Source organism: Myotis myotis, unplaced genomic scaffold (genome assembly GCF_014108235.1).
Source record: "Myotis myotis isolate mMyoMyo1 unplaced genomic scaffold, mMyoMyo1.p scaffold_m19_p_1, whole genome shotgun sequence".
Taxonomy (NCBI): domain Eukaryota; kingdom Metazoa; phylum Chordata; class Mammalia; order Chiroptera; family Vespertilionidae; genus Myotis; species Myotis myotis.
Window position 1 is genome coordinate 149,121,251 of NW_023416313.1, and position 21,190 is coordinate 149,142,440.

At 42.8% G+C, this 21,190-nt stretch overlaps 1 pseudogene and 1 gene segment (V, D, J or C); both read right to left on the reverse strand.

Moving 5' to 3' along the window:
* The window catches only part of LOC118679455, a 39,569-nt gene that overhangs the window by 15,618 nt on the left and 2,761 nt on the right, over window positions 1-21,190 (reverse strand).
* LOC118679470 lies at window positions 3,354-4,054 on the reverse strand (annotated as a pseudogene).

Sequence of the window (21,190 nt, forward strand, 5' to 3'; positions counted from 1 at the left end):
TCGGCCATAGTACAAACGAGTTTAAAGTACTGCAATGTTTGGGGATGTTTCAGAAAGTTGTCTCTTACAAAAAATATGAGATCAGAAGATTCTGCTTATAGTGAATGGTTAGTAAAACTTAGAGACAGCAAACTTGATAGCAGTTTTTATTTAGGAATGGATATTATTGAAATCCCCTATGAAATTATTTGTAATGGATCTATTATTGAAGCTACCTGTGAAATACTAATCTATAGATAATATTAAAAATATATCTAAACGTGCAATTCTTTGTCCAAAAAAATGAGCAGGTTCAAAAATTAAATGAAGAAATTTTGGATATACTTGATGGAGATTTTCACACATATTTGAGTGGTGATTTCATTGATTCAACAGATGATACTGAAAAGGAAAATTTTCCCATCGAATTTCTTAATAGGATTACTCCTTCTGGAATGCCATATCATAAATTAAAATTGAAAGTGGGTGCAATCATCATGCTATTGAGAAATCTTAATAGTAAATGGGGTCTTTGTAATGGTACCAGATTTATTATCAAAAGATTACGACCTAACATTATTGAAGCTGCAGTATTAACCGGATCTGCAGAGGGTGAGGTTGTTCTGATTTCAAGAATTAATTTGTCCCCATGTAACACTGGCCTTCCATTTAAATTGATTCAATGACAGTTTCCCGTGATGCCAGCATTTGCGATGACTATTAATACATCACAAGAACAAACTCTAGACAGTGTAGGCATATTCCTACCTGAACCCGTTTTTGCACGTGGTCAGTTATATGTTGCTTTCTCTCAAGTTTGAAGATCATGTGACATTAAAGTTAAAGTTCTAAATACTTCATCACAAGGGAAATTAGTCAAGCACTCTGAAAGTGTTTTCACTCTTAATGTGGTATACAGGGAGATATTAGAATAAGTTTAATCACTTTATCAGTCATTGTTTGCATCACTGTTGTTTTTATATCATGTTTTTGTTGTTTTCATATCATGTTTTTGTTGTTTTTATATCATGCCTCTGTTGTTATATCCTGTTGTTACTGTTTATTTATTAATAAATTTATATATTATTTTCATATATATTTTACTAATTTCCTTTCATCTCTCACACTTCTATTATAGAGAAAGGGCAAATAACAATATTAAAATATTTTTGTTAATTAATTCCCTTTTAATGTGCACGAATTTCATGCACCGGGTTACTAGTTTACAATAATTGGAATTCTCTATTCCAATGGCCAAATGATTGATCATGGCCTTTCCAGAACCAGACAGCAGTAGCTGGGCTTACATTAGACAGTTCCTTTTTGCTCAGAAATATAATACTTTAAGAAGGAAGCAAGGAAAATATTGCTGAAGAGAAAATGAGAAAGTCCAATTTCCTTCTATTCCCAGTTCATGTAATATCTAATTGTTTTCTATTGGCATCTTAGATTTAGTTTTTGTTATAAAATCAGGTTGGACTAGCAGATATTTAAGGGCTCTTAAAACTCTGAGATTCCTTTCATGCTATTTAACAGAGAAATATTTATTGAAGACTGGTTGCATGTAATGCAGAGGGTGTGTGAGTGTTGAGAAATTGTACTGCATCATGGAACCCTAAGACGATTTTCACATTCACATTTAACCGAGTGAGTCTGGGGTTTCCCCTAACCAACACTGGGGCCTGTTCAGTGACAGACAAGATCCTCAGGGTAAGTTTCTATTTGTGTTTTCATTTCTCCTATAAGATCAGTGATGGATCTAGATGTCCATAGTAAGATGGGACTTTAACACCAAGTGTAAAAATCTTCACACACAGTGAGAAAAATGTGGTTTCATGGCTAATCAGGGGTAAACAGGATGTTCTTCTGGAAACTTATTTCTTCTGTGTATATCTATAACATATCACATAGAACCTGTAGGGAAAAAAATTTTTTTTAAACATCCACAACTAGGACAACCTAGAGGAGGAGAATGAGCTTATTAATATGCAAAGCAATAAACACTTTCTAAAACAACCCAATTGCATTATGCCATCTGCCATTTTTCTTTGCAAAGTTAATTTGTCTGTTCAAAATTCCCAGCCAGGCCTTATCATATGTATCATGGTGAACATGTTCTCTCATTAAATGTGTTGTCTTTTCATTTTGCTGATGGTTTTCTTTGCTGTGGAAAAACTTTTTAGCTTGATGTAGTCTCCTTTATTTATTTTTCTTTTGTTTCCCTTGCCCAAGGAACTATATCAGTTAGAAAATATGGCTGCAAGAAATGTCTGTGATTTTACTGCTTGTGTTTTCTTCTAGAATTTTTATGGTCTCACATCTGTCAAAATGGCTATCATCAATAAACCTACAGCTGACAAGTGTTGGCAATGATGTAGAGAAAAGGGAACCATCATGCACTGTTTCTGGGAATGCAGATTGGTGCAGCCACTTTGGAAAACAGTATGGAGCTTCCTCAAAAATTTAAAAATGTGACTACATTATGACCCAGTGATTCCACTTCTTGGAATATAACTAAAGAAACCCAAAACACTGACTTGAAAGAATATATGCACCCTATGTTCATTACAGTGTTATTTACAATAGCTAATATTTGGAAGTAGCCTAAGTGCCCATCAGTAAATGAGTGGATACAAAAGCTGTGGTATATATATATATATATTACTCAGCCATAAAGAAGGAAATCTTACCATTGCAACAGTCTAGATGGACCTAGAGAGTATTATGCTAAGTGAAATAAGATAGTCAAAGAAAGACAAATACCATATGATTTCACTTATATGTGGAATCTAGTGAACAAAATAAACAAACAAAATAGAAGCAGACTCATAGATACAGAAAACAGACAGACAGCTATCAGAGGGGAGGAGGACTGGATGAAACAGGTGAAAGGATTAAGAAAAAAAAAATCTCAGGACACAGACAACAGTACAGTAATTACCAGAGGGATGAGGGTTGGGAGCAGGTGGAATACAGTAAATGGGGAGATAAACGGTGATGGAAGGAGACTAGGCTTTGGATGATAAGTCATAATGCAATGTGCAGATGATGCATTGTAGAACTGTACACTTAAAACCTATATACTTTTTTTGACCAATGTAACCCCAATAAATTCAATTAAAAATAAAATAAAGAATGGAAAAGGTGCCATTAGGTAATGTTTTTAGTGGGTCCAGTTTTCTGAAATGCTTTAACTCTTCATGCAAATCAGTTTCATGTAAGTATGAGTTTAATGTGTTTTGGGGTGTTTGTTGTTGCTCTATTCATTTATTAGCGAATATTAATGCAGCAAAGAGAGGACAGAAGCTCACAAACACTCTACACAGTTTCAGGAGATGCATTGCAGGAAAAGAGAGGCTAAGGACAACAGTATCCTAGGGTCTTGGTGGATGCATTCCTGGGGGAGATGGACCTCTGATGGGGGGGAGGAGGCAAAGAGGGGAAAGAGAGGAGGGGGCCTCATTCATGGAGGAGGCATGCCTATCGGTGTCCCTTGAGTTGGGAGAAGCCCAATTGGTGGGCCCATGGGTGGTCTCATAGCAGGTGGAGGAGTCATAATGCCTGCAGGAGGGAGCTGCTCAACCTGGTGCTACTGAGTTGGGGCTCCAGCAATGCTGGCAGTGGCCTCAACAGGGAAGCTGCAACTGGGCTTCGTCCCTGTGGAACCCTTACCTGTGGGAGGTTCCCCAAAACCCGCGGACAGGGCCTGCTAATCCCGCAGGAGCCTGCAGAATAGGAGCACCACCTGGTACTCCTCTGTCAGCCCCCCTGCCAACCCCAGGGCCTGCTGCAGCTCCTGCAAGGGGTACAGGAGCGATCCTACTATCTTTGCGGGGAGATTCCTCCACAGCCATGGACGTCAGGTTCTCCCGCGCAGCAACACCAGACCCAAAACCCGCTTCTCTTCTCTCTTGCGCTGCTTCGCATTCTTTGGCTGGATCTTCCTGAACTCATCACAATTACAGAGGATCAAGTTCATGTGCTTGTCAAAGGCCTTAAAGGTGCTGATGAAGATGCATCTGTCCTGCAGGTTGCAGTGCATGCGGTAGTCGATGTGCTACAGCATCTTGCTGCTCTTCCCACCATCATGATTGCGGTTCCACCAAGTCCGATGTCCACAGTAAAGTGTCAGGATCCTTAAGACCTAAGGGAAGGCCACAGATAAAGGTATGATGCAGCTTCTGCTATAGGACAACTGCAAGCTGGGGCAGAAGCTTCCAACAGTGGGTGGAGACTTTTTTTTCTTCCCCCAGTCATTAGGGTCAGAGAAAAATTAAGAAAAAGGTACAGATTTTTCCAATGTACCTCCTCCCCCCACATACATATAGCATCCCCCATTATGAAATTCCCCACAAGAGTGGTACATTTCTAACAATTGATAAGCCTACATTGATGCATTATGATCACCAAAGTTCATAGTGTACCATCATGGGGTTTACTCTTTGTGTTGTACCTTCTGTGGATTTACACAAATCCTATATAATAAAAGCCTAATATGCAAATTATCCCCTCAACAGGGAGTTCAAGGGGAGTTCAAGCAGGGGGTCGGGCCTGCTGGCAAGCCAGGAGAAGGTAGACCCCGGCCAGCAGCCTGCAGCCACTAGGGACCCTACCTGTGCACGCATTTCGTGCACTGGGCCTCTAGAGTATAATTACATGTATCCATCATTATTGCATCACAGAGACTAATTTCACCAACCTGCATATTATCTGTGCTCTGCCTAGTCATCCCTCCAGCTTCCCTCAGCCCCTGGCAACCACTGGTCTTTTTACTGTCACCATAGTTTTGACTTTTCCAGAATGTCATGTGGTTGAAATTATATAGGACATGGCCTTTTCTGGTTGGCTTCTTTATTCAGTAATATACATTTTACTTTTCCCTGTTTTTTCATGGCTTGATAGTTCATTTCTTTTGGATGGACCACCATTCATTTACCCATTCATCTATTGATGGACATATTGGAGGCTGTCAAGTTTTGGCAACTTAGAATAAAGGGCTAAAAACACTGATGGGTAAGTTTTTGTGTGGACATAACTTTTCAACTCCTTTGGGTAAAACCCAGGAACACCATTAATGGGTTATATGGTAAGACTGTACTCAGTGTTGTAAGGAACTTCCAAAATGCTTTATTGAAGTGTCCTTATATACACTTTTTCAAAAATAATTCTTTTTGTTGAAAGTTTTGCATATGTCCTCTTTTTTCCCCATTGACCTCCTCCATCCAGCCACTGCCCCCTGCCCCAGGCCTTCAGCACCTTATTGTTTGTGTCCATGGTTTATGCGTATAAATACATACAAGGTCTTTGATTGATTACCTCCTAGTCACCCTCCCCACCTTCCCTCCATGTATACACTTTCATTTTGTAGTCATTGACCAACAAAGTTTACTGCTCCCCTTTGCTGCATGTCAAAGCCCCGGATGGTGAGAGCATGCAGAGGCCAAACAGGTGGCTCTGACAACTGCTTAGCTCAGACACTCCCTGCTGTGACTTGTGTCCTGCTGCCCCATGTATCTCCTTTGCTCACACACATGTTCCATCCCATAAGTCGATGGAACTTTAAAAGCACCTGTACAGCCCTAACCAGTTTGGCTCAGTAGATAGAGCATCGGCCTGCGGACTGAAGGGTCCCAGGTTTGATCCTGGTAAAGGGCATGTACCTTGGTTGTGGGCACATCCCCAGTTAGGGGGTGTGCAGGAGGCAGCTGATCGATGTTTCTCTCTCATCGATGTTTCTAACTCTCTATCCCTCTCTCTTCCTCTCTGTAAAAAAAAAAAAAAAATCAATAAAAGCACCAGTACAAAATAAAATTAAGAATTTCAAGACAGTGATCAAGGAGACTTAAACCAAGGGCTGGGTTCTTTCTGCTAACACATAAGTCACAGCTTCCAGCTTCACTGAAGTCTGCCCTTACATCTTCATGTTAATATTCAGGGTCCCAGTCATTCCTATCTATGCCAGATGGTACAGTTTGAAATTCATTTTGCATTGAATTATTCCACATGCAAGCTTAAACTTCAGGTTTGGTGGCCAGAAGTCTTTATCACTGACTGTAACAGATAAGGGATATTTTAGGTTAATCCTGGAAGTTTTCTGCTCCCTTTCACAAACTGTGAATGCTGTTACAAAATCAAGAGTAAAAATTTATTCAAAATTCAAGAAGGGTTATGTATTTTCATAAAATTTCCATAAGATCTTCTATACAAGGAGCTGCTTAGAAATGCCCTAAATGGAACCCTTGTACACTGCTGCTGGGAAGATAAATTGATGCAGCCTCTATAGAAAACATTATGAAGACTCCACAAAGTATTTAGAACAGAGCTAACATAAGACTTAGCAATCCCTCTTCCGGGTAACTACCTGAAATTTCTTAAAATATTTTTTCATAAACAGGCATGTACCCCTATGTTCACTTCAGCATTGCTCACAATAGCCAAGACATGAAAACAACCTAAGTTCCTTTGATGGGTGATTGGAGAAAGAATTTGTGGTAATCATGTACAGTGGAATGCTTTTGACCCATAGAAATGATGAAATACTGCCGTATGGGACAACATACTTGGTAGATGGATGGTGAGAGTATCATTCTAAATGAGATGAGTCAGACGAAAATGGACAACAACCATATGACTTCATTCATATGTGGGACACAAAACAGAAAACAACAAATAAAGCAAACCACAATATAATAGACAACAGTATGGTAGTTACCAGAGGGAAATGGGGAGTGGGGAGGATGAAGAGGGTAAAGGAGTCAAATATATGATGTTGAAGGAAGATTAGGCTTTGGAAGTTTATAACACAATGCAATATACAGATGATACAAACCTACGGGGGACCAATGATGTGAACATGATTAAAAGTGAGTCTTACACAGGCAGGCAATACAACCTGAATTGCTAAAAAATGGCAGAAACATTTTTGAACGCAGTTTTTTCCCCCAATTTTATTGCTTAGGCTTTCTGGAAGAAGATATTTATTAAAGGTGCCCTACCACCATGGCTGATATGCTGAAAAAAAAAATATATATATATATATAATAAAAGTGTAATATGCTAATTAGACCAGACAGCCAAATGATCTGCCGGACATCATTCCAGACATCCTTCCGGATGACCTTCCGGATGAAGCCGTGGTAGCAGGGGCGAGGCAGAGGCAGGTAGGGGCAATCAGGCAGGCAGACAGAGTGGTTAGGGATGATCAGGCAGGCAGGCAAGAAGTTAGGGCTGATCAGGCAGACATGCAGAGTGGTTAGAGATGATCAGACAGTCAGGCCTGCAGTTAGGGGAGATCAGGCAGGCAGGCCATCAGTTAGGAGTGATCATGCAGGCAGGCGAGCACTTAGGAGTGAGCAGGCAGGCAGGAGAGCAGTTGAGGGCAAGCAGGAAGGCAGGCAGGCAGAGGTGGTTAGGGGCAATCAGGCCAGGCAGGTGAATGGTTAGGGGCAAGCAGTCTTGGATTTTAAGAGGAATGTCCAACTGCAGAGATTGGGTCTAAACCAGTAGTTGGACATCACCAGAGGGGTCCCTAATTGTGAGAGGGTACAGGCTGGGCTGCGGGACTTCCCCTGCCCCCTTGCACAAATTTTGTGCACCAGGACAATAGTATATTATAAAATTGTACACCTGAAATTTATATAATGTGAATAACTAATGTCACCTTAATAAGTATAATTAAAAACACTGGCCAGGTGGCTCTATTGGTTGGAGCGTCATCCCATACACCAAAAGGACGCAGGTTCGATCCCAGGTCAGGGCACATATGGGAGGCAACTGATTATGTTTCTCTCTCACATTGATGTTTCTCTCTCCTTTCCTCTCTTTCTGAGGATAAAAACATGTCCTCAGATGAACATTAAAAGAAATGACCTATATGGATACTTTTGTTAGTAATGTACATAAACACACTGTACAAATTTATTGATCAAAATAATTGATGCAATAGAGTGTTCTATAACAGGTTGCACAAATTATAACCGCTCATGTTGTACCAGATTCAAAAATTTATTAATAATTTGGGTTCAAACCAGTCACTTATCCACTAGAACCCTCACTTTACCCATGTGTGAAATGAGAGTGCTTATTTACAGTGTTATTCAGTACTGAAATAGATAATATACATACTAATCTAGATTGAGTGACCATCATTCAATAAAATTATTTTTCTTATATTTGGTATTTCTGGGAGAATAAGTCTAATAAAAACTTTAAAAACCATTACACGGGCTCCTTCCTTTTGCCTTAAAAGTAGAACCACCTGCAATTAACTGAAGAACTGACTCATATCTCTCTGCTTATTCAACACCATGTATTTTTCAAAACCTTTCCCAGCAGATTAATTTGTATGTCATTTCTGTGCTGCTTGCAAGGGGACCTACTTTGACAGGACATTAGATACTGATATCTTTATCAGTTGTTTTAGTGGTTCCATATTAGAGCTTTTTACCTATAAAGTGATTTCAGGGAAGAAATAAGGCCAAAAAAAAAAAAATAAGGTGAATGACAGAGCTGAAGAGTATTATTTTTAGGACAGAAACAAGTTTTGGAACATACATTTGAAAACCCAAAGATGTGCAAAGCCTAATGTGGGGGCAACATGCCTGCCCAGGGACAGGGTGGGGCTGCAGGCCCAGCTGCAGTTTGGGTACAGGCTGAAGATCACCTGGCAGCACTGTGCATCCGCTGCACAGAGGTAGGTGGCTGAGTCCTCCAGTTGGGAGGCTGTGATGCTCAGGGTACTGTACAGGTTCACAGAATCCACTGTGGAGCTTAATCTTCCATTGTGCTTTGTCCCTGAACTCATGTAAAATAGAATGATGAGGCCGCCCCCAGGATTCTGTCGGAACCACTGCACTTTATACATAGTACTAGAAAAATTGCACCTCAGAGTAGAGCTGGTTCCCTCCTGGAGGCTCAGGACTGAAGGACTCTGCTCCACATTCATCCCTCTCACCCCTGCTTGGAAAGAGAAAAACAAACACAAATAATGCCACTGGGATGAATGATGCAGTTTCTAGATCTGTAAAATATCCCAAGAAACACCCAAATAGGACTGTCTAGGACCTTTTGTGTCAGCTCTTCCTTCCCTCAGCCCCCACAGTCAGCTGTGGAACACTCCCCAGCTCCCCATCTGGGACACCCGAACTCACAGCAAACCTGGGCCCACAGAAGCCCCAGCAGAGCCCCCAGGTGTCTCTCCATGACATCTTGCCAATTTGCTATGGTGCCTTTGCACCTGATCTGGAGGGTGCAGGGTTCTGGACCAAGGCAAATTTAGTTCCTGTACTCAGTGTGTTTCACCAGACTCACTGAGGACCAATCACCTCTCAGCTCTGTCATTCATCTTAACTGCAAACTCCACCCACATTGGCCCAGTGAGATGGCACAGTCATCTCTCCAAAATTCTGTGTACAAATAGTGCATGAGGTTAAGAGGCAATATGTACAATTTATGAAGATATAAAACTTTTTATTCCCTTAAAACACTTATGTATGATAAGTTTGTGGTTAGTGTTTGCGGAAGAGGGTATGATGTTTCTGATATAATCAATTTCTCAGTAGGTTAAAAATAACCTTGAAGAGTCCTAGGAAGAGTTACCTCGTTTCCAAATTGCATAGTTTGACAAAGAATTAGAGAATTCAGTTATATGAAAATTCTGATAAAGGAGAGTTCTAGAAAACAAAACATATAGTCACCATCAACATAAAAATAAGTCCAATTGGCTTTGTGATAAATTAGATATCTTTATGAGGTCCACTCTGACTTAATTTCCACCTCTCCCCTTCTCCTGTCCAACTCTTGAGCACCCTGTTGATCCACATAGATGACCCTGCTCCAACCACACTTTTCTGATTAAATTAAATATTGTCCTCTTCCTTTTCTGCTATTTTTGTTCCTTATTTTTTTCTCTATCTTCTTCTCTTAATTCTTGTTGCACTTACTTTCATGGAGATATACAAAAAGGTCGTATATTTGATAATGCAATACATCTCCAGGTTAGTGGGTTTTGGGACATTATTCCTAACAATTAAAAAATGAAAACAGGTTACAGAGATATTTACTGTTGAGCTTCCATGCTCACAATGACCAGTAACATTCTTATTCCTGTATTTCTGCTCAGAGAATCACAATGGATTTATAAAGTAGGGACTCCAGCTCTCTGATGTTTACATAAAGTGGCAGAGCTGAAAAACTAAGATGAACTTCACACAAACACTGTCTCTTCCTCCTCCCCACTCATCCTCTTTGCTGTCTATAATTTGACTGGCTCATATGCTCATTTTCCTCTTCTCTTAACTGTTCAACCTGCTGGGACCATAAGTCATTAATGAAAAGCCTAGAGTGCCCCCTAGTGGGCTAAAATCATCAATATAGAGGTCTTCAGACCAGCTAACTCAGTAGTCACACAACCCCCAGCACCATTCACTCCATGTTTCCTGATGAAGGAAATGCAGATAGAAAACAAAGTAACTAACTAGATTGCATGGGGATAATAAATGAACCAAATCCTACTTTTAAAATATCATTTTATGAAAATTAATACCTTAAAATACTTTGGTAAGACTCATGTTGTGCTCCTTACTTGTTTTCTTTACCTTAATTTGAAATAAATCCATAAACATTTATTAAAGTTTTCGTGTAATGGGGATAATTAACTAGATCTTAAGAATGTATAGCCCAAACCGGTTTGGCTTGGTGGGTAGAGAGTCGGCCTCCAGACTGAAGGGTCCCGGGTTCGATTCCGGTCAAGGGCATGTACCTGGGTTGTGGCTACATCCCCAGTAGGAGATGTGCAGGAGGCAGCTGATCGATGTTTCTCTCTCATCAATGTTTCTAGCTCTCTATCTCTGTCCCTTCCTCTCTGTAGGAAATCAATGGAGTACATTAAAAAAAAAAAAAAAAAGAAAAAAAAGAATGTATAGTGAATCCCAGGGGCTGCAGAGTAGTGGCTATTACACTCATCTCCCCCAGGACTGAACCAGATTTATAACTAAACTAGAGGCCCAGTACACAAAAATTTGTGCACTTGGCGCGGGCAGTCCCTCAGCCCGGCCTGTGCCCTTTCGCAGTCTGGGAACCCTTGGGGGATGTCCACCTGCTGGTTTAGGCCCACTCTCCAGGGGAATGGGCCTAAGATGGCAGTCAGACATCCCTCTGGCAGCCCAGGAGCCCTCAGGGGATGTCCACTTGCCAGTGAGGACCAGGCCTAAGCTTCAGTTGGGCATCCTTAGCGCTGCTGAGGAGGCGGGAGAGGCTCCCACCATCACTGCTGTGCTGGCAGCCACCAGCCTGGCTAATGGCTGAGTAGAGCTCCCCCTGTGGGAGAGCACTGACCACCAGGGGGCAGTTCCTGCATTGAGCGTCTGCCCCCTGGTTGTCAGTGTGTGTCATAGTGACCAGTCATTCCCAGTTGTTCTGCTGTTAGAGTCAATTTGCATATTACCCTTTTATATATGCCTGGTGCGTGGGTGGGGGCTGGCTGGTTTGCCCTAAGGGTGTCCCAGATCAGGGTGGGGGTCCCTCTGGGGTGCCTGGCCAGCCTGGGTGAGGGGCTGAGGACTGTTTGCAGGTTGGTCAAGCCCCCCAGTAGAGACCCTCACCCCTTGAGGGTGTGACCAGCCTGGATGAGGGGCTGATGGCTGTTTGCAGGCTGGCCACAGCTCCTTCGGGGTAGGGGTCCCCCATGGGGTGCCTGGCCAGCCTGGGTGAGAGGCTGATGGCTGTTTGCAGACTGGCCAAGACCCCCAGCCACCCAACCTCCCAGTGGAGGCTGGCTGGAAACAGGTATCTGAGATTTATTTATATTCTATAATTGAAACTTGGTTGCCTTTAGGGGAGGCCAGAGCCGGCCAGGGCAGGTGGGAAGCTTGGCTTCCTCGATCGCCGGGGCAACCAAGCCTCCTGCTTGCTTCAGCTCCTTGGCTGCCAGCGGCCATCTTGGTTGGGTTAATTTGCATATAGTCACTCTGATTGGCTGGTGGATGTGGCTTGGGGTGTAGCAAAGATACAGTCATTTTGCATGTTTCTCTTTTATTAGATTAGAATATGGATCAATCGACCTGAATACCCAACTGAAGACCAGCTGAACAGAAGTCTTATAACCAAGGATTTACAGAAGGAGACTGGTAAGAAAAGCAGAGATGCACAAAGGGCTGGTTCCATACCCAGGTGCGGCAGTTGAGAATCTGGAAAGATATCTTGCTGCAAAGGTCCCCTATGAGGAGCAAAGGTACCCAACCCCATGCCAGTGAAGCAATGAAGCAAGGTAACATTCATCTCGGATAAAAACTACTGTTTGAATTTTAACCCTACTATCCTGACTTCTGTTCACACCTGCTTGCTTTAACAATATGGCAGTTACCTCAGTTTCCAGATTGAGACCTGGAAACTCACATAAATCACCCCATTATGTTGCCAGCCCACATTATGATTTTACAAAGGTTATTCTCCTGTGCCTGAGAATCACAACCACAAAAATTGCTCTAATTGCTTTAGTCCCTTTTCTGTTGACTCAGTTGCTTTGGGAATGTTTACCATTGACAGGGTAGCTCTGGGAACGTTTTCTGTTGACTCAGTGGCTCCAAGAACTAAAACTGTAATTAATCTTTAGAGATAACTAACTTGCTCTATTTAGCTTCTGTAACAAACTGCTTTTGCAAAACTAGTTCCTCATTCCAACCCTAGGGTTGTAATTACTGCCTTTGCGAGTTTTGCCTTTATAAGCCTAATGCTACTGCCATTCCGGACTACGAGATTTGGAGAGGTAAAGCCCCCTCATAGCCGCCAGCATTTGAATAAATGATTCCTTAATTTGACTTTTGACTTGTGGCATTCTTTCTGTGATTTGCGGGGTACACTACAACACCAGGATCTCCTGATCAGAGCAGTGGAGCCAGAAAGAGGAGCCGGCTGTGAAAATCAGTGGGGATTCTTTCCACCAGGAAAAGGTTGGAGTCAGCTAGAGACTCAGGTGCTCTCTGAAAGGGCCAGTGCACAGGATCTTGTTCTCAGCCACTCACAGGGCTTTGTGTGTGTCTGGGGGGCGGGGGGAATCAAAACAAATGGATTCATACAGAGGGAACTAGGTTGCGTGGCCTGAGGAGAGATCTGGAGGGTCATCCCCCAAGGTGCCTGTTCTAAATCCTTATTCTGTACTGCCCACAGATGCCATCTTCCTGGGTGGAGCACTCCTATCCTTACAGCACCATCCTAAGGGAGTGCACTAACCTGGTCCTCCTGACTTCCTGTGCCCCACCTTGTCAAGGTCTCAGCCCTCAGAAAAGTCTGCTACAACTTGGGCACAGTGTGGTCTGCCTTAGGGAACAATTAAGGAGACTCAGGTGAACCCAGTTATTATTGGAGACTCAGGGTGTCATTGAATTGTGTGGCTCTGAAACAAATGCCATTTCTCCACCCTCTATGTGCCACTAGGGCTGCCACCCACAGGAGACCCACTTGCCCCATCCTCACAAATCCTGGTGACCCCGCCCTGCTGAGCTCATACCCAGCAGAAAAGTCTGCTGGTTGTGCCCAGCCAAGAACTTTGTGCTAATTTTTTTATGGAGGAGCTCTTGTTGGAGATTCAGACACTGACCTGTGTGACTCCAAACCAGAAGCTATTTCCCCTCTGCACACCACCAGCACAGTTCCTCAATGGGAGATCCACTAACCCCAGCCTCCTGACCCCCAGTGGCCCCTCCTTGCCAAGCTCATGCCCTGCAGAAAAGTCTGCTGGCTTCACCCAACCTGGACCTGCAATGTGCACTCTTCAGGGGAGTTCTGGCCAGAGACTTGGACAGATACTGAGTGATGTGTATTTGGAACAGGGGCCACTTCCCTCCCCCCACATGAGTGCCTGACCAGTGTCCCCCCCCCTCCCAAATAAGAGATCCACTAGCCCTGCCCGCCCAACTCCCAGTTGCCCCACTCTTCTGAGCTAACATCTTATAAAAGAGACAGTGGGCTGAGGCCGCCTAAACTTATTCTATAGACTTTGGAAGGTTCTCAAGGAAGCCATGGGGGTGATGGGGAAACCTACAGGTGTAAGTGATCTTAAGCTTTTGCTAACTTGCCCCTGGGCTCAGAGCTGGTGGAAGCTGACTTTGGTACCCAACTTGGTCCCTCCCCCACATACCTAGGCCCACTGGAGGCAATCACAAACTGTGATCACTTGGTAGCTCTAGACAGGCATCCCAAGGCTGGTTACAGTCAGCATTTGACATTGACCTGTACCAGAGTCCCTCTCAAGAGGTCCCTGAACCAATGCAACCAATGATGGGCTTAGGACCACAGTAGAGTACTACCTAACTACACATTTGAGTGACACACCCAAAGGGAGATCCTGGCAGGCCTCAGACCCTGCTGGGGTCAACTACGTTGGTGGGAGCAGTCCATACATTATGGGTGAGGTCAATCCTCATAGTCAGTCAGCCTGAGGGTTAACCCCACTCACAAATGGGCCAACAACAATTAAGGCTCAGCTACAAAAGGATAGCTCACATAACCCACATCAGGTACAGCCATGTAGTACCTAACTTAGCTGATCAGGAAGATTGTGACACTGAGCCCTACAAGACACCTACTTGGTAAGACCACCGTACCAACATTGGGAGACATAGCAGATCTTCCTAATACATAGAGAGAAATACAAAAAAAGCAGACAAAATGGGGATGCAAAGAAAGATGCCCCAAATAAAACAAGAGATATCCCCAGAAAAAAAAAAACTAAATAAAATGGAGGCAAGCAGGTTACCAGATGTAGATTTCAAAACAATGGTTATAAGGATGCTCAAGAAACTTAGTGGAAGAATGATGAACTCAGTGAGAACTTAACAAGATAGTAAGAATTTCAGCCCTCAGAAAAGTCTGCTACAGCTTGGGCACAATGTGGTCTGCCTTAGGGAACAATTAAGGAGACTCAGGTGAACCCAGTTATTATTGGAGACTCGAGGTGTCATTGAATTGTGTGGCTCTGAAACAAACGCCATTTCTCCACCCTCTATGTGCCACTAGGGCTGCTGCCCACAGGAGACCCACTAGCCCCATGCTCACAACTCCCAGTGACCCCTCCTCGCTGAGCTCAGACCTGGCAAAAGTCTGCTGCTTGTGCCCAGCCAGGACCTTCGTGCTCTTTTTTTTATGGAGGAGCTCTTGTTGGAGACTCAGACACTGACCTGTGTGGCTCTAGAGCAGAGGCCTTTTCCCCTCTGCAACCACCAGCACAGTTCCTCAATGGGAGATCCACTAACCCCAGCCTCCTGACTCCCAGGGGCCCCTTCTTGCCAAGCTCATGCCCTGCAGAAAAGTCTGCTGGCTTCACCCAACCTGGATCTGCAGTGTGCACTTTTCAGGGGAGTTCTGGCCAGAGACTTGGGCAGACACTGAGTGATGTGTATTTGGAACAGGGGCCACTTCCCCTCGCCCCGCCCCCATGAGTGCCTGACCAGTGTCACACACCCGCCCCCCCCCCCCACTAAAAAAAGAGATCCCCTAGCCCTGCCTGCCCAACTCCCAGTTGCCCCACTCTTCTGAGCTCACATCTTATAAAAGAGACAGTGGGCTGAGGCCGCCTAAAATTACTCTATAGACTTTGGAAGGTTCTCAAGGAAGCCATGGGGGTGATGGGGAAACCCACAGGTGTAGGTGATCTTGGGCCTTTTGCTGACTTGCCCCTGGGCTCAGAGCTGGTGGAAGCTGACCTTGGTACATAGATTGGTCCCTCCCACACACCTAGGCCCACCGGAGGCAATCACAAACTGTGATCATGTGGTAGCTCTAGACAGGCATCCCAAGGCTGGTTACAGTAAGCATTTGACATTGACCTGTACCAGAGTCCCTCTCAAGAGGTCCCTGAACCAATGCAACCAATGATGGGCTTAGGACCACAATAGAGCACTACCTAACTACACATCTGAGTGACACACCCAAAGGGCGATCCTGGCAGGCCTCAGACCTGCTGGGGCCAACTCCGTTGGTGGAAGCAGTCCATACATTATGGGTGAAGTCAGTCCTCATAGTCAGTCAGCCTGAGGGTTAACCCCACTCACAAATGGGCCAACAACAATTAAGACTCAACTACAAAAGGATGACTCACATAACCCACATCAGGGACAGTCATGTAGTACCTAGCTTAGCTGATCAGGAAGATTGTGACACTGAGCCCTTCAAGACACCTACTTGGTAAGGCCACCGTACCAACATTGGGATACATAGCAGATATACCTAATACACAGAGACAAATACAAAAAAAGCAGACAAAATGGGGAGTCAAAGAAAGATGCCCTAAATAAAACAAGAGAAATCCCCAGGGAAAAAAAAAACTAAATGAAATGGAGGCAACCAGGCTACTAGTGTAGATTTCAAAACAATGGTTATAAGGATTCTCAAGAAACTTAAGGGAAGAATGATGAACTCAGTGAGAACTTAACAAGATAGTAAGAATTAAAAATGGCATAGAAACCATAAAAAAAAAACAGAAATGAAGCATACACTGGAATAAATCAACATCAGATTAGATCAAGCACATGGTCAAATCAACAATTGAAAGGACAATATATCAGAAAACACCCAAGCAGAGCAGCTTACATAAGGAAAGTCCAAGAGGCTTCTGGGACATCAAACATAACAAAAGACACATCATAGGGGTAAAAGAAGAAGAAGAGAGAGAGTTCAAGGGATCAAGAAACAATATGAGGCCCAGCCCATGTGGCTCAGTGTTGAGAATCTCTATGAACCAGGAAGTCTTGATTTGATTCCTGGTGGGGACACATGCCCAGATTGTGGGCTCAATGCCAAGTGGAGGGCATACACATGGCAGCTGCTCAATGATTGATTATTGATGTTTCTAACTGTCCCTTCTCCTCACATCTCTGAAATCAATAAAAATATTTTTTAAAGAAACAATTTGAAAAAATAATGACAATTATTCTCTTGGGAAATCCAAGATGGTTGCAGAGTAGCTTGAAGCTCCATCCACTTGCTCTCAGCCCCAGAACAAATTTCCAGCTAAACTGCAGAGCAATCACCTTGAAAATCCAGTTGAAGTGTAGCTGATCTGGAATTTTATAAACAGGCGCATGGAGGAAGACAGGAGGAGACACCGAAAGGGTGAGCTTCCTCATGCAAGTGCATTGGCTGGGAAGCTGGTGGGGGTGGGGTAATTGCAGCAGCAGAGCTCCCTACCCCTGGGATCATGGAGTCTCAGCCCCATGCAGGGATCCCAATTCAGAGCAACAGAGATTAGAAGAGGAGCTGGCAAATCATCGAGCAGTGGGAATCAGTAGGGACTTGGTTGACCTGGGAGACTCAGACCACACCATCCCAGGGAAGAAGCTATCCCATTGTTTTAACACCAGTCTCGGATATTTATCCCAGTCTGTGACTTCTGGAGGGGCCATGCAGTATTGCTCCGGCCAGCAGAGGAGTCTGCTCAGACACCCATCATTGACATTGAGGGGCCCTCTATTCTCTGTAAGGACTTTGGGCAGAGAGCTGGTTGAAGACAAGGCTGAGTTACTTGAGAAAGAAGATTGGTCTTGCCCACCTTCAGTGCACGGGCAGCACACCTCACCCACCTGCTGAACTGTTCAGTCTACCTGGACATGCTGTGTTCCAAGGCAAAGGGAAACAAACAGCACTGAGTTGAAAATCTGGGATTGCCCTGCCCAATCTGACAGCACAGGGGAGCTGGGCATCAGGCCAGTTCGGAGCCCCAGTGGACCTAGGAGTTTCAGCCCCAACTTGCGGTTGCCAGCTACACAGAGATATTGGACTGCCAAGTGAGGATGATTTTTTGATCTCCTCCTGCTTAGTTAGGCACTGCGGGGTGCCCACGAACCATGCAATGTTGTGTTTTTGTGACTGAGTCTCCTAGCTGGGTTTCTGTCCGGGAATCAGACAAGCAAGTGCTGGGCACTGTGGCTGCATTAGGGGAAGCAGATCTGAGGTCAGTCCACAAAATCCTGGAAAGAACATACAGATTGTATGCACTACCCGAAATGGGAGACTGTTTGAATCATCTTTGGACCCAGATACCCTCACTGAATGCAGTTCCGAGGGGAAAGGAAGAGCAGCTCAGAGTAGGGACATTCAAAGTGTGAGACCTGAGGCAAACCCAACCTCTGGACTCCAGAAAGCCCAGACACCAGACTACTGGGGTCTCTGCCCTGTTCAATATTTGGACAGGTGGCTGAGGGCCAGACTAGAACAGTGTCTAACATTGCCTTTCATCAAAGAACCTGACAGGAGGAAGGGATGGCACACCAAGTGGCCAGCTTCAAACAATATCAGAGGAGGATCCAACATGTTTCACAAACAGCATATCCAAAGGGTGATGGGAACAGGCACAAAAATCTGCTGAGGCAAACCCTGCTTTTTTTTTTAATGAATTTTTTTACTTTAAACATATTTTATTGATTTTTTACAGAGAGGAAGGGAAAGGGATAGCGAGTTAGAAACATCAATGAGAGAGAAACATCGACCAGCTGCTTCCTGCACATGTCTTACTGGGGATGTGCCCACAACCAAGGTACATGCTCTTGACCGGAATCGAACCTACGAGCTTTTAGTCCGTAGGCCAATGCTCTATCCACTGAGCCAAACTGGATAGGGCACAAACCCTGCTTTTATCTTTTTTAAACTTTTCTTTATTTTTTCTTTTCTATTTCAGTTTTTTCTCTTATTTCCTTTTGTCTCTCATATCTGTTATTTGTCCTTTCTTTTTCTTCTTTTTCTCTTTTACTATTTTTTTCATTTTCTTTTACTATTCTCTATTTTATTTCTACTTTTTATCTTTCTTCTTTCCTTTCATATTCTCTTTTTAGCTTCTTTTTTTTCTCTAATTGTTTTTGTATCCTTCTCTTTTTTTTGTCCCTTTCTTCTTATTTGTTCTTGCTATTATTGTTGGTTTTGGTTTGGTTTTGTTCTGTCAGCACCTGGAAAACAGTTTGCACAGCATGATAGATGTTGACCTCACAGTCAGCCAGGCTGAGGGTAGAGCCCACCTACTAATGGGACAACAATAATCAAGACCCAATTACAACAGGAGGGCCCACCTAGCCGACACAAGAGACATTCCTAGAGCACCCAGCTCAGGAGATGAAGAAGATTACTGGATCCAACAGGACATCCACAATAGTAGGTCATCGCACCAAGACTGAGAATCATAGCAATTCTGCCTAACACACAGAAACAAACACAGAGAGACAGCCAATACTGGGAGACAAAAAAACTAGCCCAAATTGAAAGAATCAGAGAAATCTCCAGAATAGACCTAAATGAAATGGAGGGAAAGAAATTTATCAGAAACAAAGTTCAAAGTAATGGTTATAAGGGATCTCAACAGCATAAAATGGACATAGAAGCCTAGAAAGAGAACCAGTTGGAAATGAAGATGAACATATCTGAAATTAAAAATACACTGGAAGGAATAAACAGTAGACTCAATGAAGCAGAGTATCAAATCAGCAAATTAGAAAACAAGGTGGAAAAAAATCACTTAGAACAGCAAAAAGAAAAATAATTTAAAAACATGAGGACAGTTTAAGAAAATTTTAAGACAACATGAAACATAACAACATCTGCATAATACGTTACCAGAAGAAGAAGAAAGTGAGCAAGGGATAGAAAACCTGTTTGAAGAAATAATGACAGAAAAATTGGTTAAGGAAAATTCACACAAGTTCAGGAAGCACAGAGTTCCAATCAAGATGAACCCAAAGAGACCCACAATAAGACACATCATAATTAAAATGGCAAATGTTAAAGACAAAGAGAAAATATTAAAGGCAGCAAGAGAGAGACCTACAAGGGAGTTCCCCAAAGGCTGTCAGCTGATTTCTCAACACAAATACTAGAGGGATTAGCATGAAGGTTTCAAAGTAATGAAAAGCAAAGATTTCCCAGGCAAAAAAAAAAAAAAAAAAGAGGGGGGGATTGGGGGAAGATGCTAAAGGAGTTCATTTCCAGCTTTGCAAGAAATGTTCAAGGGACTATTGTAATAACAAGAAATAGAGAGAACAATGTAGAGATAAAGAAAAAGTGGCAATAAATAAGTACCTATGGATAATAAACTTAAATGTAAATGTATTAAATGCTCCAATCAGAAGACATAAGTTAGTTTAATGGATAAGAAAACATGACCCATATATAGGATGTGTACAAGAAACCCGCCTCAGACGAAAAGATTGAAACAGACAGAAAGTGAAGAAATGGGGGGAAAAAATATTCCATGCAAATGGAAATGAAAAGAAAGCTAGGGCACCAATACTCATATCTGACAAAATAGACTTCAACACAGAGGCTATAACAAGGGAGAAGGAAGGATACTACATAATATTAAAAGGATTATTCCCACAAGAGAATATGATCCTGGTAAATATATAGGCACCCAAAATAAAAGGACCTAAATATATTTTTAAAAACTCTTGGAAGACTTGAAGGGAGAGATTGATGGCAAGACAGTCATAACATAGCATGGGACTTTCACACCCCACTGGCATCACTGGATAGACCTTCTAGACAAAAAAATCATCAAGGAAACAGTGGCCTTCAACACCACACTAGATCAGATGGATTTCATTGATATTTACAGAACATTTAGTCCCAAAGCAGCAGAATACACATTCTTCTCAAGTGCCCATGGATCATTCTCAAAGATAGCTCTCAAAGATGTTAGGTCATAAAATAAGTCTTTATAAATTCAAGAAAATTGGAATCATATCAAGCATCTTCCTAGATCACGTGGCATGAAACTAGAAATCAACTACAATATTTAAAAACTCAAAAACATTCAAACACAGGGAGACTACACAGTTTGTTATTAAAACATGAATAGACTACCAATGCGATCAAGGAAGAAATCAAAAAGTCCTTGAAACTAATGAAAATGAACACCCAACAACCCAAAATCTATGCAACACAACTAAAGCAGTGCTGAGAGGTAAGTTCATGCCATTACAGACCTAACCAAAAAAAAGAAAAAGGCCTCTAATAAACTATCTAAGACTACAGCTAAAAGAATTAAAAAGGGAACAACAACAAAAGCCCAGAGTGAGTAAAAGGAAGGAAATAATAATGATCAGAGTAGAAATAAATGGCACAGAGACTAAAAGTGCAGAAGATCAATGAAACCTAGAGGTGGTTGTTTGCAAAGATAAATAAGATTCTGAACCTTTAGCATGACTTATTAAGACACAAAGAAAAAGGATCCAAA